The sequence below is a fragment of the Nerophis lumbriciformis genome, linkage group LG36 (assembly GCF_033978685.3).
Source record: "Nerophis lumbriciformis linkage group LG36, RoL_Nlum_v2.1, whole genome shotgun sequence".
In the NCBI taxonomy this organism is placed as follows: domain Eukaryota; kingdom Metazoa; phylum Chordata; class Actinopteri; order Syngnathiformes; family Syngnathidae; genus Nerophis; species Nerophis lumbriciformis.
This window is the reverse complement of record NC_084583.2, coordinates 25,029,906-25,048,379: the sequence shown is the minus strand read 5'-3', so window position 1 is coordinate 25,048,379 and position 18,474 is coordinate 25,029,906.

The following is an 18,474-nucleotide window of genomic DNA, read 5'->3' as shown; positions in this document are numbered from 1 at the left end:
TATTTTTGGACTAAATTAAGCATTCCCAAGCATCAAAATAGATTAAAAATATTATTGCTATAGTAGTATTTCCCACTAGATGAGACCCAACCAATCAGACATGCTGTCCAGTATCGTGGCCTCCGATTGGCTTAGCCTCAGGCCAGCCTTTACAGTGTGGAGGTGACTACAGGTAAAAGCCAGTAAATTAGAATATTTTGAAAAACTTGATTTATTTCAGTAATTGCATTCAAAAGGTGTAACTTGTACATTATATTTATTCATTGCACACAGACTGATGCATTCAAATGTTTATTTCATTTAATTTTGATGATTTGAAGTGGCAACAAATGAAAATCCAAAATTCCGTGTGTCACAAAATTAGAATATTACTTAAGGCTAATACAAAAAAGGGATTTTTAGAAATGTTGGCCAACTGAAAAGTATGAAAATGAAAAATATGAGCATGTACAATACTCAATACTTGGTTGGAGCTCCTTTTGCCTCAATTACTGCGTTAATGCGGCGTGGCATGGAGTCGATGAGTTTCTGGCACTGCTCAGGTGTTATGAGAGCCCAGGTTGCTCTGATAGTGGCCTTCAACTCTTCTGCGTTTTTGGGTCTGGCATTCTGCATCTTCCTTTTCACAATACCCCACAGATTTTCTATGGGGCTAAGGTCAGGGGAGTTGGCGGGCCAATTTAGAACAGAAATACCATGGTCCGTAAACCAGGCACGGGTAGATTTTGCGCTGTGTGCAGGCGCCAAGTCCTGTTGGAACTTGAAATCTCCATCTCCATAGAGCAGGTCAGCAGCAGGAAGCATGAAGTGCTCTAAAACTTGCTGGTAGACGGCTGCGTTGACCCTGGATCTCAGGAAACAGAGTGGACCGACACCAGCAGATGACATGGCACCCCAAACCATCACTGATGGTGGAAACTTTACACTAGACTTCAGGCAACGTGGATCCTGTGCCTCTCCTGTCTTCCTCCAGACTCTGGGACCTCGATTTCCAAAGGAAATGCAAAATTTGCATGGTTGGGTGATGGTTTGGGGTGCCATGTCATCTGCTGGTGTGGGTCCACTCTGTTTCCTGAGATCCAGGGTCAACGCAGCCGTTTACCAACAAGTTTTAGAGCACTTCATGCTTCCTGCTGCTGACCTGCTCTATGGAGATGGAGATTTCAAGTTCCAACAGGACTTGGCGCCTGCACACAGCGCAAAATCTACCCGTGCCTGGTTTACGGACCATGGTATTTCTGTTCTAAATTGGCCCGCCAACTCCCCTGACCTTAGCCCCATAGAAAATCTGTGGGGTATTGTGAAAAGGAAGATGCAGAATGCCAGACCCAAAAACGCAGAAGAGTTGAAGGCCACTATCAGAGCAACCTGGGCTCTCATAACACCTGAGCAGTGCCAGAAACTCATCGACTCCATGCCACGCCGCATTAACGCAGTAATTGAGGCAAAAGGAGCTCCAACCAAGTATTGAGTATTGTACATGCTCATATTTTTCATTTTCATACTTTTCAGTTGGCCAACATTTCTAAAAATCCCTTTTTTGTATTAGCCTTAAGTAATATTCTAATTTTGTGACACACGGAATTTTGGATTTTCATTTGTTGCCACTTCAAATCATCAAAATTAAATGAAATAAACATTTGAATGCATCAGTCTGTGTGCAATGAATAAATATAATGTACAAGTTACACCTTTTGAATGCAATTACTGAAATAAATCAAGTTTTTCAAAAGATTCTAATTTACTGGCTTTTACCTGTATGTAGGTGTTAATCCATGTCTAGAGGCCTCTCATAATATTAAAATAAGGTATTTACAATGTTTTATGATTAGAATGAATAATTCCTACTTTGCGGATTTTCATTTATGGTCAAGTCCGAAACCAAATAACAGCGATAAACGAGGGTTTACTCTAAAGCAACTTCTCATAATTATATTCTTCTATGCATGCAAGTTGAGTGTGTATTTGTACATAAACATTTATTTGCATACTTGTACCAGAAACAAGTTTTCTGTACTCTTAGCATGAGATGAGTTGGGAATCCTAAGAATGGTTGAAGTGCTTTATGGGTTGATTGGAGGCAAGTGTGGATATCTGTCAGTTATCATTTTATTTCTTTCTGCAGATGACATGACTTTGAAGGCTTTTTAGAGTTGCTAATTGCAGCACAACGCCTGGATTGTTTGGTGTTGTAGCCAATAACATAATATCACAGTATTAGCTTGACTTTGGAAGAACGTTTGCTTGTGTATTTGTTTGTAAAAGAATTCAGCTATTTTTGTAATTATTGTTTGAATATGTGTGTAACTTGGTCAATTTAACATGCAGACTGAAATAAACTGATTTTTATGCTCTTTTTTTTTTGGTGATATACAGTACGTGCTGTGGGGCTGTCTTGGTTGACAAGACTCTGCAGCATCGCGTGGACATCGGGGGCGGTACCTCTGGATTGGCAGACCGGGGTGGTGGTTCCTCTCTTTAAGAAGGGGAACCGGAGGGTGTGTTCTAACTATCGTGGGATCACACTCCTCAGCCTTCCCGGTAAGGTCTATTCAGGTGTACTGGAGAGGAGGCTACGCCGGATAGTCGAACCTCGGATTCAGGAGGAACAGTGTGGTTTTCGTCCTGGTCGTGGAACTGTGGACCAGCTCTATACTCTCGGCAGGGTCCTTGAGGGTGCATGGGAGTTTGCCCAACCAGTCTACATGTGTTTTGTGGACTTGGAGAAGGCATTTGACCGTGTCCCTCGGGAAGTCCTGTGGGGAGTGCTCAGAGAGTATGGGGTATTGGACTGTCTGATTGTGGCGGTCCGCTCCCTGTATGATCAGTGCCAGAGCTTGGTCCGCATTGCCGGCAGTAAGTCGGACACGTTTCCAGTGAGGGTTGGACTCCGCCAAGGCTGCCCTTTGTCACCCATTCTGTTCATAACTTTTATGGACAGAATTTCTAGGCGCAGTCAGGGCGTTGAGGGGATCTGGTTTGGTGGCTGCAGGATTAGGTCTCTGCTTTTTGCAGATGATGTGGTCCTGATGGCTTCATCTGGCCAGGATCTTCAGCTCTCACTGGATCGGTTCGCAGCCGAGTGTGAAGCGACTGGGATGAGAATCAGCACCTCCAAGTCCGAGTGCATGGTTCTCGCCCGGAAAAGGGTGGAATGCCATCTTCGGGGAGGAGATCTTGCCCCAAGTGGAGGAGTTCAAGTACCTCGGAGTCTTGTTCACGAGTGAGGGAAGAGTGGATGGTGAGATCGACAGGCGGATCGGTGAGGCGTCTTCAGTAATGCGGACGCTGTATCGATCCGTTGTGGTGAAGAAGGAGCTGAGCCGGAAGGCAAAGCTCTCAATTTACCAGTCAATCTACGTTCCCATCCTCACCTATGGTCATGAGCTTTGGGTTATGACCGAAAGGACAAGATCACGGGTACAAGCGGCCCAAATGAGTTTCCTCCGCCGGGTGGCGGGGCTCTCCCTTAGAGATAGGGTGAGAAGCTCTGTCATTCAGGGGGAGCTCAAAGTAAAGCCGCTGCTCCTCCACATGGAGAGGAGCCAGATGAGGTGGTTCGGGCATCTGGTCAGGATGCCACCTGAACGCCTCCCTAGGGAGGTGTTTAGGGCACGTCCGACCGTTAGGAGGCCACGAGGAAGACCCAGGACACGTTGGGAAGACTATGTCTCCCGGCTGGCCTGGGAACGCCTCGGGATCCCCCGGGAGGAGCTGGACGAAGTGGCTGGGGAGAGGGAAGTCTGGGCTTCCCTGCTTAGGCTGCTGCCCCCGCGACCCGACCTCGGATAAGCGGAAGAAGATGGATGGATGGATGGAGTACGTGTCAACTCATTTCCATGGAGTTCTTTGCAACTTTATGATCATTTCTCATCTGAGATCCACTTTGGCATAGAAGTGTTGTATTTAAGATGTTACAATGAGTTTACACAAGTTACACAATAGTTAAAATAGCTTTAATAACGTTAACATCTGCTTGAACTCTTTACAGAAAGTATTCACAGCGCTTCACTTTTTCCACATTTTATGTTACAGACTTATTCCAAAATGGAACAGTTCATTTTTGTCCTCAAAATTCCACACACAATACCCCATAATGACAATTTGAAATGTTTTTCTTACAAACCCCGTTTCCATATGAGTTGGGAAATTGTGCTAGATGTAAATATAAACGGAATACAATGATTTGCAAATCATTTTCAACCCATATTCAGTTGAATATGCTACAAAGACAACATATTTGATGTTCAAACTCATAAACATTTTTTTTTTTTTCAAATAATCATTAACTTTAGAATTTGATGGCAGCAACACGTGACAAAGAAGTTGGGAAAGGTGGCAATAAATACTGATAAAGTTGAGGAATGCTCATCAAACACTTATTTGGAACATCCCACAGGTGTGCAGGCTAATTGGGAACAGGTGGGTGCCATGATTGGGTATAAAAACAGCTTCCCAAAAAATGCTCAGTCTTTCACAAGAAAGGATGGGGCGAGGTACACCCCTTTGTCCACAACTGCGTGAGCAAATAGTCAAACAGTTTAAGAACAACGTTTCTCAAAGTGACATTGCAAGAAATGTAGGGATTTCAACATCTACGCTCCATAATATCATCAAAAGGTTCAGAGAATGTGGAGAAATCACTCCACGTAAGCGGCATGGCCGGAAACCAACATTGAATGACCGTGACCTTCGATGCCTCAGACGGCACTGTATCAAAAAGCGACATCAATCTCTAAAGGATATCACCACATGGGCTCAGGAACACTTCAGAAAACCACTGTCACTAAGTACAGTTGGTCGCTACATCTGTAAGTGCAAGTTAAAGCTCTACTATGCAAAGCGAAAGCCATTTATCAACAACACCCAGAAACGCCGCCGGCTTCTCTGGGCCCGAGATCATCTAAGATGGACTCATGCAAAGTGGAAAAGTGTTCTGTGGTCTGACGAGTCCACATTTCAAATTGTTTTTGGAAATATTCGACATCGTGTCATCCGGACCAAAGGGGAAGCGAACCATCCAGACTGTTATCGACGCAAAGTTGAAAAGCCAGCATCTGTGATGGTATGGGGGTGCATTAGTGCCCAAGACATGGGTAACTTACACATCTGTGAAGGCACCATTAATGCTGAAAGGTACATACAGGTTTTGGAACAACATATGCTGCCATCTAAGTGCCGTCTTTTTCATGGACGCCCCTGCTTATTTCAGCAAGACAATGCCAAGCCACATTCAGCACGTGTTACAACAGCGTAGCTTCGTAAAAAAAAGAGTGTGGGTACTTTCCTGGCCCGCCTGCAGTCCAGACCTGTCTCCCATCGAAAATGTGTGGCGCATTATGAAGCCTAAAATACCACAGCGGAGAACCCGGACTGTTGAACGACTGAAGCTCTACATAAAACAAGAATGGGAAAGAATTCCACTTTCAAAGCTTCAACAATTAGTTTCCTCAGTTCCCAATCGTTTATTGAGTGTTGTTAAAAGAAAAGGCCATGTAACACAGTGGTGAACATGCCCTTTCCCAACTTCTTTGTCACGTGTTGCAGCCATGAAATTCTAAGTTAATTATTATTTGCAAAAAAAAAATAAGGTTTATGAGTTTGAACATCAAATATGTTGTCTTTGTAGCATATTCAACTGAATATGGGTTGAAAAGGATTAGCAAATCATTGTATTCCGTTTATATTTACATCTAACACAATTTCCCAACTCATATGGAAACGGGGTTTGTAAATACAGTAAGTATTCACAGCCTTTGCTCAAGACTTTGTTGATGCACCTTTGGCATGAAGTCTTTGTGAATGCAATGCCACAAGCTTGGCACACCTCTCTTTGGCCTGTTTCGCCCATTCCTCTCTGTAGCACCTCTCAAGCTCCAGCTGGTTGGATGGGAAAGGTTGGTTTTCATCCAGGATGTCTCTGTACTATCGTACTTTGTCAACAAATGCGTGAGCAAATTGTTGAACAGTTTAAGAAAAACCTTTCTCAACCAGCTATTGCAAGGAATTTAGGGATTTCACCATCTACGCTCCGTAATATCATCAAAGGGTTCAGAGAATCTGGAGAAATCACTGCACGTAAGCAGCTAAGCCCGTGACCTTCCATCCCTCAGGCTGTACTGCATCAACAAGCGACATCAGTGTGTAAAGGATATCACCACATGGGCTCAGGAACACTTCAGAAACCCACTGTCAGTAACTACAGTTGGTCGCTACATCTGTAAGTGCAAGTTAAAACTCTCCTATGCAAGGCGAAAACCGTTTATCAACAACACCCAGAAATGCCGTCTGCTTCTTTGGGCCTGAGCTCATTTAAGATGGACTGATACAACGTGGAAAAGTGTTCTGTGGTCTGACGAGTCCACATTTCAAATTGTTTTTGGAAACTGCGGACGTCGTGTCCTCCGGACCAAAGAGGAAAAGAACCATCCGGATTGTTAAGTTGAAAAGCCAGCATGTGTGATGGTATGGGGGTGTATTAGTGCCCAAGACATGGGTAACTTACACATCTGTGAAGGCGCCATTAATGCTGAAAGGTACATACAGGTTTTGGAGCAACATATGTTGCCATCCAAGCAACGTTACCATGGACGCCCCTGCTTATTTCAGCAAGACAATGCCAAGCCACGTGTTACATCAACGTGGCTTCATAGTAAAAGAGTGCGGGTACTAGACTGGCCTGCCTGTAGTCCAGACCTGTCTCCCATTGAAAATGTGTGGCGCATTATGAAGCCTAAAATAGCACAACGGAGACCCCCGGACTGTTGAACAACTTAAGCTGTACATCAAGCAAGAATGGGAAAGAATTCCACCTGAGAAGCTTCAAAAATGTGTCTCCTCAGTTCCCAAACGTTTACTGAGTGTTGTTAAAAGGAAAGGCCATGTAACACAGTGGTGAACATGCCCTTTCCCAACTACTTTGGCACGTGTTGCAGCCATGAAATTCTAAGTTGATTATTATTTGCAAAAAATAAATAAAGTTTATGAGTTTGAACATCAAATATGTTGTCTTTGTAGCATATTCAACTGAATATGGGTTGAAAAGGATTTGCAAATCATTGTATTCCGTTTATATTTACATCTAACACAATTTCCCAATTGGACAATTGGATGGTGGTCCAATTCTGGACCACCATCCGCCGCCTCAGGAAGGGGAAGCAGTGCACTATCAACACCGTGTATGGTGAGGATGGTGTTCTGCTGACCTCGACTGCGGATGTTGTGGATCGGTGGAGGGAATACTTCGAAGACCTCCTCAATCCCACCAACACGTCTTCCTATGAGGAAGCAGTGCCTGGGGAGTCTGTGGTGGGCTCTCCTATTTCTGGGGCTGAGGTTGCTGAGGTAGTTAAAAAGCTCCTCGGTGGCAAGGCCCCGGGGGTGGATGAGATCCGCCCGGAGTTCCTTAAGGCTCTGGATGCTGTGGGGCTGTCTTGGTTGACAAGACTCTGCAGCATCGCGTGGACATCGGGGGCGGTACCTCTGGATTGGCAGACCGGGGTGGTGGTTCCTCTCTTTAAGAAGGGGAACCGGAGGGTGTGTTCCAACTATCGTGGGATCACACTCCTCAGCCTTCCCGGTAAGGTCTATTCAGGTGTACTGGAGAGGAGGCTACGCCGGATAGTCGAACCTCGGATTCAGGAGGAACAGTGTGGTTTTCGTCCTGGTCGTGGAACTGTGGACCAGCTCTATACTCTCGGCAGGGTCCTTGAGGGTGCATGGGAGTTTGCCCAACCAGTCTACATGTGTTTTGTGGACTTGGAGAAAGCATTCGACCGTGTCCCTCGGGAAGTCCTGTGGGGAGTGCTCAGAGAGTATGGGGTATCGGACTGTCTGATTGTGGCAGTCCGCTCCCTGTATGATCAGTGCCAGAGCTTGGTCCGCATTGCCGGCAGTAAGTCGGACACGTTTCCAGTGAGGGTTGGACTCCGCCAAGGCTGCCCTTTGTCACCCATTCTGTTCATAACCTTTATGGACAGAATTTCTAGGCGCAGTCAAGGCGTTGAGGGGATCTGGTTTGGTGGCTGCAGGATTTGGTCTCTGCTTTTTGCAGATGATGTGGTCGTGATGGCTTCATCTGGCCAGGATCTTCAGCTCTCACTGGATCGGTTCGCAGCTGAGTGTGAAGCGACTGGGATGAGAATCAGCACCTCCAAGTCCGAGTCCATGGTTCTCGCCCGGAAAAGGGTGGAGTGCCATCTCCGGGTTGGGGAGGAGATCTTGCCCCAAGTGGAGGAGTTCAAGTACCTGGGAGTCTTGTTCACGAGTGAGGGAAGAGTGAATCGTGAGATCGACAGGCGGATCGGTGCGGCGTCTTCAGTAATGCGGACGCTGTATCGATCCGTTGTGGTGAAGAAGGAGCTGAGCCGGAAGGCAAAGCTCTCAATTTACCGGTCGATCTACGTTCCCATCCTCACCTATGGTCATGAGCTTTGGGTTATGACCGAAAGGACAAGATCACGGGTACAAGCGGCCGAAATGAGTTTCCTCCGCCGGGTGGCGGGGCTCTCCCTTAGAGATAGGGTGAGAAGCTCTGTCATCCGGGAGGAGCTCAAAGTAAAGCCGCTGCTCCTCCACATGGAGAGGAGCCAGATGAGGTGGTTCGGGCATCTGGTCAGGATGCCACCCGAACGCCTCCCTAGGGAGGTGTTTAGGGCACGTCCGACCGGTAGGAGGCCGCGAGGAAGACCCAGGACACGCTGGGAAGACTATGTCTCCCGGCTGGCCTGGGAACGCCTCGGGGTCCCACAGGAAGAGCTGGACGAAGTGGCTGGGGAGAGGGAAGTCTGGGCTTCCCTGCTTAGGCTGCTGCCCCCGCGACCCGACCTCGGATAAGCGGAAGAAGATGGATGGATGGATGGATGGACAATTTCCCAACTCATATGGAAACGGGGTTTGTAAATACAGTAAGTATTCACAGCCTTTGCTCAATACTTTGTTGATGCACCTTTGGCATGAAGTCTTTGTGAATGCAATGCCACAAGCTTGGCACACCTCTCTTTGGCCTGTTTCGCCCATTCCTCTCTGCAGCACCTCTCAAGCTCCAGCTGGTTGGATGGGAAAGGTTGGTTTTCGTCCAGGATGTCTCTGTACTATCGTACTTTGTCAACAAATGCGTGAGCAAATTGTTGAACAGTTTAAGAAAAACCTTTCTCAACCAGCTATTGCAAGGAATTTAGGGATTTCACCATCTACGGTCCGTAATATCATCAAAGGGTTCAGAGAATCTGGAGAAATCACTGCACGTAAGCAGCTAAGCCCGTGACCTTCCATCCCTCAGGCTGTACTGCATCAACAAGCGACATCAGTGTGTAAAGGATATCACCACATGGGCTCAGGAACACTTCAGAAACTCACTGTCAGAAACTACAGTTGGTCGCTACATCTGTAAGTGCAAGTTAAAACTCTCCTATGCAAGGCGAAAACCGTTTATCAACAACACCCAGAAACGCCGTCGGTTTCGCTGGGCCTGAGCTCATCTAAGATGGACTGATACAAAGTGGAAAAGTGTTCTGTGGTCTGACGAGTCCACATTTCAAATTGTTTTTGGAAACTGTGGACGTCGTGTCCTCCGGACCAAAGAGGAAAAGAACCATCCGGATTGTTAAGTTGAAAAGCCAGCATGTATAGTAGAGGCAGTATAGTACCGTTTTTACCGTCATCTGAACAAACATGCCAGGTAAAAAATCCATCTAATATATCGAAAATATTGTCGGACTATAAGAACATTTTAAAATAATTTTAAAAAATTAAAAAAATAAATACAATTCACATTGTCATTATAGAGTATTGTCTGTAGAATTTTGAGGACAAAAATTGATGTATTCCCTTTTGGAATAAAGTCAAAACATAACACAATGTGGAAACAGTGAAGCGCTGTGAATACTTTCTGGATGCACTGTATATTGTTGCGTTTTGGACCAGTTGTTCCTCCCAGGGAATTCAAGTCACAAGTCGCTCCCAAGCTTTTTACGACACTTAAAGCTGAGTTGAAAAACCACCAGAGACAGAATAGGTATTTTGTTGTATATTTTCAAAGCTTTGCAAATATTTTGAGACCAGTCCAGCATAGAACATTCTATCGCCCCGCCAAAATGGTCTGTCCCCCGAAACACCCTCTCCCCCCTTAAGTCCCTGGCAGTCCTCTGTCTCTAGCCAAAACAAATGCTTATTATCGCTTCTTCTTACATTCCAAAGAATTCAAGGTTAACACACACAGGTTACTTGCAGACAAAGCAGCAAGAGAAGAAATGGAAAACACGAGCTGTTTTCAAATATGACTATGAAATAAAAGAAGTACAACTTAAATTCGGATATATGTAAATATCTTCCTCCGACAATTCCCCCTTCAGATCTTCTAAAAAGATCTTTATCACTAGTACAACACTTCTAAAATACGCCCCTCTTTGAGCAAGCTAGTAAAAAATTAAAAGCATAGTTACTAACTCTAATTACTAAGTTGCTAATTCTAACTCGCATTTTTAACCACGCTGGTGAAAATGTCAAATAAAGCTGGTGTGAAACATAATCTCATATTTTTGTGGTTGTCAAACCTGTCAGTTGTTGATGAAATCAAATGTTCTTCAGCTCTTCAAAAGTTAGGAAATACATTCTTACGTAATGTCAAAAACATTGGAAGATGCTCCCGTAAATTATAAAAAATATCAATTAAATTGTCTATTTCGTATAAATTTGAAATGTACCCATTTCTAAAATAATTGGTTTTGTTCAAATGATTTCATTATGCTTCTCTGTGGGGTCAATAAGTGGGAAAAAAATGTAATGAGAAAACAACGGACCAATGATTACATCATTGGCGTTGTTCGGCCTATTTTAGGGGGGCTCAAGCCCCCCTAAAATATTCTTAAGCCCCCCTAAATAATTTGGTGTTTTTTTGTTTTTTTTTACAAATACATGCCGACATAGTCATTATAAAGTGGCCCAAATATGAGTTTAAATAAATAATCATATAACCTGTTATTATTCACTCAGTTTCCCCTCACTTCATAGCGTAAGGTAGAGAGCCCCTTTAGTGCGTCGGTATCCAATCCATTCCACTTGTTCATATAGAAAATGCCCACACCACTCAAATTCCAGTCCGCATTTTCTCTGCGACCTTGCTTGCGGTCCTGCAGGTGTACGAAGCACATTATCTTCCTTTACAATGAGTGAAGCTGCACAAAACCTTGTGTGTGCAATTTTAAATCATTTAGTTTTTAAGTTTTGTGTTTCTTGTAGAATCTATATAAAGTAATATACATTAGCCTATTGTTAAAATAATGAAAAAAACATCATTAAATATATTTGTTTTATTGTATTTTTCCATTAACAGCTGTTGTATTATTATAGGATGGCTTGTTAAACATTTCATAGGATTTTCAGAGGGAGGAAAAACCAAGACATTTAATATAACATGTAAAATGAATAAATACATAAAAAGAAAAAGAAAACAAAATGGTTAAAAGCAGGCCCGGTCCTAACCAATCTGGCGCCCTAGGCAAGATTTTAGGTGGCGCCCCCCTCCCCACATCGGCAGTGAAGTGTATATACTCACAAGAACCCGAATAGCTTTGTCTTTGACCTTTTTTTTACTTACAACTATACCTAATATATAAAGGGGTGGAAAAGTGACTATTACCTGCAGGGCAAACATTAGCTAACCAGAAGGCAATAATGTAAACAAAAAACACCTGCTTAAAAGATCTAATACAAATGTCCCTGAATGTAAGGTGGGAGTACTGTAATTACCTAACGTTACATTATTATTTTCCATAACAATTTAGCCCCCTCCACAATATTAACCCGACGTTAAAACAGAACTAGCTATTTATTGATTAGCAATTGCCGAATCATGTAACATTAGCTTAATGCTAAAAAGCCAGGTTTTGTAACAGACAAATAATTTCATGTAGGCTAACGTTACCTACCTGCTACCTCTGTCTTTTCTCGTTTCTCCTCTTCTTTTCTCTTTTTTCTTCCCTGGGCACCTGACAGTTTTGGCCGTTTTGACATCTTGTGTTGATTTTTTGATGTGGTGACGTCCAAAGAGAGTCATGATACGGGAAGGGAGGGGGCGCACCGTGCGGGGGGAGGAGGGGGTGCGTAATGTTGTAACAAATAATATTTCTATTAAATAGGCTTTACTTTGCATTTTAATTAACGTGAGATTATTTTTTTGTATTTAGAAATAATAGTAACAACTTTTTTTTTTTTTTTTTTTTTTTTCTCCAACATTTGTGGCACTGGCGTGGCGCCCCCTGATGGACGGCGCCCTTAGCATTTGCCTATACGGCCTATGCCACGGGCCGGCCCTGGTTAAAAGCCATCGTTCCGGGGAGCATTTCATTTCGTCCCGTGCATTTTTTTTAAATAATGATAATAACAATGAATAATTTCAAAGTCTTTGTTTGCCGTTTGGGAAGTTTTGTGCTTGCGCGTAACGTTCGCTCGCATCCTGTGCATCTCCTGGGGGCTAAGCCCCCCCTGTCCTTAAAAGCTAGTGACGCCCCTGGATTACAGTTTAACATTTGTTTTGTTAATCTATGTTTTTGTATTATTATGTGTTTTAAATCAGTGGTCCCCAACCAGCGGTCCGTGGATCGATTGTTACCGGGCCGCACAAGAAATTAAAAAAAATAAAAATGTATATATTTTTTTTTAATATTTTTTTTTTTTATTAAATCAACATAAAAAAACACAAGATACACTTACAATTAGTGCACCAACCCAAAAAACCTCCCTCCCCCATTTACACTCATTCACACAAAAGTGTTGTTTCTTTCTGTTATTAATATTGTGGTTCCTACATTATATATCAATATATATCAATACAGTCTGCAAGGGATACAGTCCGTAAGCACACATGCTGGTCCACTAATAGTACTAACCTTTAACACTTCATTTTACTCATTTTCATTCATTACTAGTTTCTATCTGTTTTTATATTGTTTTACTTTTTTTTTTATTCAAGAAAATGTTTTTAATTTATTTATCTTATTTTATTTTATAATTTTTTTTAAAAAGGACCTTATCTTCACCATACCTGGTTGTTCAAATTAGGCATAATAATGTGTTAATTCCACGACTGTATATATCAGTGTCGATTGATATCGGTATCGGTAATTAAAAAGTTGGACAATATCAGAATATCGGATATCAGCAAAAAGCCATTATCGGACATCCCTAGTTTAGTTCCAATTATTTCATTATGCTTCTCTGTGGGGTCAATAAGTGGAAAAAAAATGTAATGAGAAAACAATGGACCAATGATTACATTTTAACATTTGTTTTGTTAATGGCCCTGCGATGAGGTGGCGACTTGTCCAGGGTGTACCCCGCCTTCCGCCCGATTGTAGCTGAGATAGGCTCCAGTGCCCCCCGCAACCCCAAAAGGGAATAAGCGGTAGAAAATGGATGGATGGATGGATGGTTTTGTTAATCTATGTTTTTGTATTATTACCGTATTTTCCGCACTATAAGCCGCCCCGGGTTATTAGCCGCACCTTCAATGAATGGCATATTTCACAGTCTGACACTCTTATTATAAGAGCGAACACTGAGGAACTATTTTTCTGGTGTAATAACACATCGCCTTGCGACGTTAGCGCCAGCATTTGCTAGAGGTTTAGACAATAGGTAAGCTAGCTTCTGCGTCAGCAGCTGAATGGCTTTTGAGTTTGTAATGCACAACACAACACGACAGGACACCAAAGTATACTGACTGAAAAAACATGAACAATCATATTTCAGTCGCTGTAAAATATTAGCCCATATTTCATTTAGATCGACAGTGTATGTAGTTGTACTAACAAGTATGATCAGCTCCTATCATGATCAATATTAGTGACTTACTCGACTTGATGGACATTTGTCCCTTTAGTCAAGCGGGTAGGGGAAGTTTTTTCCCCGGTTGATTTTGGGTCCAGCAGGAGGAAAAACATTTTTACCACTGCAGGGTTTGTTAGTGCAAACAGTTCATCTTTTGTTGTTATGCAGTTCATTTTAGCAGTGTACTCCTAACGAGATACAAAAAGCCTTTCCATTGATAAAAAAAAACATTGTGTCCCTCTTAGTGCAGCAGAAGCAAATGTCTGTCAACATACAGTAGCTTAGCAAGCTTGACATTTACACGGTCCTAACTATCGACTCCCGTCACCAATGTTTCAACCTTGCTTCAAGGAAATTAGATTCCAGTAATGTGACCAAAATACGGTAAATATTGGACATATTACATATTGTTATGAATGCGTTTTGTTACTATATTATATACATATTTACAGCATGTATATAAAACGTGGGACTCCCATTAGCCACATCTTACGAGAATATTTTTTCATCCCTAGAATATAAAAATGTAAAAAACATCTATGTTGTTGTCTCTTGTAATGATTGAGACAGATAGAAAAAATAAAAAATAAAAAGTGCTGCAAAACATGTTTCAAATCAATTGTTCTGTATGATCTATCTATATTTGCATTTTTCATTTGAAGAATTGTATTTGTTAGAGAGAATGAACTCTCAGCAGTATTTTATTTGTGCTTTATTTGAAATACTATTAAAGGGGAACATTATCACAATTTCAGAAGGGTTAAAACCATTAAAAATCAGTTCCCGGTGGCTTATTTTATTTTTCGAAGTTTTTTTCAAAATTTTACCCATCACGCAATATCCCTAAAAAAAGCTTCAAAGTGCCTGATTTTAACCATCGTTATATACACCCGTCCATTTTCCTGTGACGTCACATAGTGATGCCAAGACAAACTAACATGGCGGATAGAACAGCAAGCTATAGCGACATTAGCTCGGATTCAGACTCGGATTTCAGCGGCTTAAGCGATTCAACAGATTACGCATGTATTGAAACGGATGGTTGTAGTGTGGAGGCAGGTAGCGAAAACCAAATTGAAGAAGAAACTGAAGCTATTGAGCCATATCGGTTTGAACCGTATGCAAGGGAAACCGACGAAAACGACACGACAGCCAGCGACACGGGAGAAAGCGAGGACGAATTCAGCGATCGCCTTCTAACCAACGATTGGTATGTGTTTGTTTGGCATTAAAGGAAACTAACAACTATGAACTAGGTTTACAGCATATGAAATACATTTGGCAACAACATGCACTTTGAGAGTGCAGACAGCCCATTTTAGGGCTGTCTGCATTTAAAAGTTTTTAAGCTAAATTATTGGTAAACACAGTTTATGTATAATAATTTATGTAAAACCGCGAGTAATGAATAAAGTTTTCATCAATTAATATATTCTGTAGACATACCCTCATCCGCCCTCTTTTCCTGAAAGCTGATCTGTCCAGTTTTGGAGTTGATGTTAGTATCTGCTTTGAGTGTCGCAGGATATCCACACATTCTTGCCATCTCTGTCGTAGCATAGCTTTCGTCGGTAAAGTGTTCGGAACAAACGACTGACCATCTCGTCGGCTTTCCCCACAGCCTCGTATTTTGAACAAATTTCGTCCAATTTCTTGCCACTTTGGCATCTTTGGGCCACTGGTGCAACTTGAATCCGTCCCTGTTCGTGTTGTTACACCCTCCGACAACACACCGACGAAAGTGAGAAAATGGCGGATTGCGTCCCGAGAGCGAATAATAGAAAGGCGTTTAATTTGCCAAAATTCACCCATTTAGAGTTCGGAAATCGGTTAAAAAAATATATGGTCTTTTTTCTGCAACATCAAGGTATATATTGACGCTTACATAGGTCTGGTGATAATGTTCCCCTTTAAAGTTGAAAAGGTAAGCAGTTTTGTCCCTTGGAATTTTGTTCCCTTACTGGAGGTTAAGGATGTATATCGTTAAGATTTTATATTCTTGTCGGTACTACATGTAGTGGTGGAAATAAAGATTTTAAAAATGCATTTTTATTAAAAATTTTATTGGCACAAAAAAAATCATATGGTCAACATTAATATCACAATTTTTTACATATTTTTTAACCTGCCAGTTTTATAGCATCTGTACTATAAACCAAACACATTTGGGATTACCGGTATGTGTTTTAAATCAGTGGTCCCAAATGCTTGAAAATGTGTCCCATGGGGGGGATATGGTATTTATTTTTATTTTTTTGTCACAAAAAAATACAATCATGTGTGCTTACTAGAGATGCGCGGTTTGCGGGCACAACCGCGGGGTCCGCGGATTATCCGCGGATCGGGCGGTTGAAATTAAAAAAAATTAGATTTTATCCGCGGGTCGGGTCGGGTCGGGCGGTTGAAATTAAAAAAAAATTAGATTTTAAATAGATTCAGGCGGGTGGCAGTTAAACCAATTGGTAAATATATATACATAGTTAAATGTTGTTACCCACATACGAAAAACGAGCAGGCACCTGCAGCATATGCCACAACAGAAGAAAAAAAAAAAAAGAGATGGACACTTTTACGGAGCGGAGAAGGGACGCCTCGCCGGGGTCCGGGACCGAGGCCCCTTCCCCCGAGAGGGCCCCACCGGGAGCCGTAGCTGAGGCGATCCGCGAGAAGGGCCCGACGCACGTCCAGGGTCACCACCGCGCCCACCGCACCGACACCCCGCCTCGTCCGCCTTCGCCGCGGCCGGCGTCACGCGCAGCAGGTAAGCAGCTTACCTGCCCGCCACCCCCGTGGCCGGGGGCGCGTAACAGGGGTCACTCCGCGCGCAGTGCGCTCACGAAAGGGGTGGGGCTCACCCTGGTTGATATAGACAGCAGCTAGGACGGTGGCCATGGAAGTTGGAACCCGCTAAGGAGTGTGTAACAACCCACCTGCCGAATCAACTAGCCCTGAAAATGGATGGCGCTGGAGCGTCGGGCCCATATACCCGGCCGTCGCCGGCAGCGAGACGCGCTTGGAGGTGCGCTCAGCGCGGCTCCCATATGATTGCGCACTGGTGTGCGTCTGGGTCGTGACAGCGTGGCACGCGAATGTCTGTGCTGCATTGGATCAGTCTCCTTTCTTTAACAGGCAAAAGCTTTATAACCTCACCATACCTGCCAACTTTTGAAATCAGAAAAACCTAGTAGCCAGGGCCCAAGGGCCGCAGGCCCCGGTAGGTCCAGGACAAAGTCCTGGTGGAGGGTTCAGGGCTTCGCCCCCCGACGCAAAATGATTATTAGCATTCAGACAGGTTAAAATGTTGCTAAAACCATCACTTTTCTATCAGTCACAGTGACTTTTCAAAACAAAAATATTACAGCAAAAATCATATGGGTTGATTGACATGTTTATTCTGTAAGCTAACTTCAATAGTTTGAAATTATTTTGACAGTTAATGCCAGTTATCCTGTCAACCTTTCACAAGACTTCAATTTGTTCATTGAAAGTATAAACACTTTTTACAGTAAACAAATGGTAAAACAGTACTAAACAATTCCATTAAAAAAAAAATTGGTGTCATTATTAACTTTCTGTCCAAGCTTGTATAATCTACTGCCTTGTTCAATTGTAAAAAATATTCTGTGCCTAAAATTCACATTTCTATCACAATTATCATACTGTAAACATGGTAAGCTAACTTCATTAAAATTAATAGTCCTGTCAATAGCATGGAATTACAATTCAAATGTAGTTTTTTTGTAAGCTTTTCAAAAGAATTCAAAATATGAAAAATTAATGAAAATTAATTTAAGCCATCAGACACTTGAAAAGTGGCACATCACATCTCTAATCAGAATCAGAATCAGAATCAGAATCAGCTTTATTGTCATTACGCAAGGTAACGAGATTGAGGCCATTCCATACAGTGCGATGTGTGCATGCTAGAAAAACAATGTGCAAATATATAAAAATTTAAAAAAATCATTTGTAATCATTTGAACTTTTCAACAGAAATAGCACTGCAAAAATATTAAGGACATACTTCTGTATTTTGGTAGTTATGCTGTCAACATTTAACAAGATTTCTTCAACTTGGACTTGAAAGCATAAATAGTATAAACACTTTTAACAGTATGTCGTGCTGTGAAATACAGCCGACAGGATTGCGCACCAAACACGAAGCAAGGCCAAAGCGCATGCATGGTGCAGGAGAACAAAGGACTTCTTTCATTTAAGGTTTGTGATAAACCATCAAACTCATTCGTTAAAAGGACTCTATAGTAATATAAAGCGAATTTTTCTGGACATTATCATGCAAGAAAAGTTTATTTTTGGGACCGCGATCACCACGTAATGATTTTTAAAGGTTGCATTACAAACATTTAACTGTCCCATGTGATCAGCCAGTGCGATTGGAAATCCATGCTCAATTATTGCCTCCGTAAATAAAACTTCGGGCGGGTGCGGGCGGATGGCGGGCGGGTGCAGTTCTGATCAAACGTTACATCGGGTGGATGGTGGATGGTTGACGACTTTCTGACGCGGTTGCGGATGAAATAATTGCCTATCCGCGCATCTCTAGTGCTTACTGACTGTATCCCTGCAGACTGTATTGATCTATATTTATATGTAATGTAGGAACCAGAAATATTAATAACAGAAAGA